Source organism: Halyomorpha halys, unplaced genomic scaffold, assembly GCF_000696795.3.
Source record: "Halyomorpha halys isolate HHAL.00 unplaced genomic scaffold, Hhal_1.1 Scaffold2236.1, whole genome shotgun sequence".
Classification (NCBI taxonomy): Eukaryota; Metazoa; Arthropoda; class Insecta; order Hemiptera; family Pentatomidae; genus Halyomorpha; species Halyomorpha halys.
The window spans coordinates 15,780-16,360 of record NW_027112553.1 but is presented as its reverse complement, the minus strand read 5'-3'; positions in this window follow the sequence as shown (position 1 = coordinate 16,360).

Here is a 581-nt window from a genome sequence, read left to right as displayed (position 1 = left end):
TATAGTTTATAATGATAGTCTGTTTATAATAATAGCTGTTAAATAGTTACTATAGCGTTCGTTAACTTGCGTGTTCTCAGTCGCCTCGGAAAGCTGAGCTTAGAGTTTCTGGCGCTCCGCTCAAGTTTCTGCCACTGCACTGTTTATTGTGCCAGCAGGTATTCGAGTTGTTTTAACTCTTCGCCCGTTTCCACCATCTTAAATTACGTTCCGTAACCAGGTTACCGGTTCAAGAGGGTCCGTTTAATATCGTTTTAGGACTCGAATTATCACTGATCGCGTGACGGGAATTCGGAATCTTAAGATCCCGGGATTCGGCACCAGTTCTGATTAGACTGAAAGAATAATGTAAAGTAAAAAGGGATTCGGGCAGAGTAACGACGCAAGAGTACTTGAATATCATTCATTACCAGAATCGTCTGGTATATACTAATCTACTAGTAACTAATCTTAGTAGTACAGAGTTACTGTTATTATTTAGTGGATATATACAGCTAACTTTTAAATATGTATACACATATCATGTGTTTGCAGATATGTATGAATTTGGTCGTTCAGGACACTGATGTTTGTAAAATTAA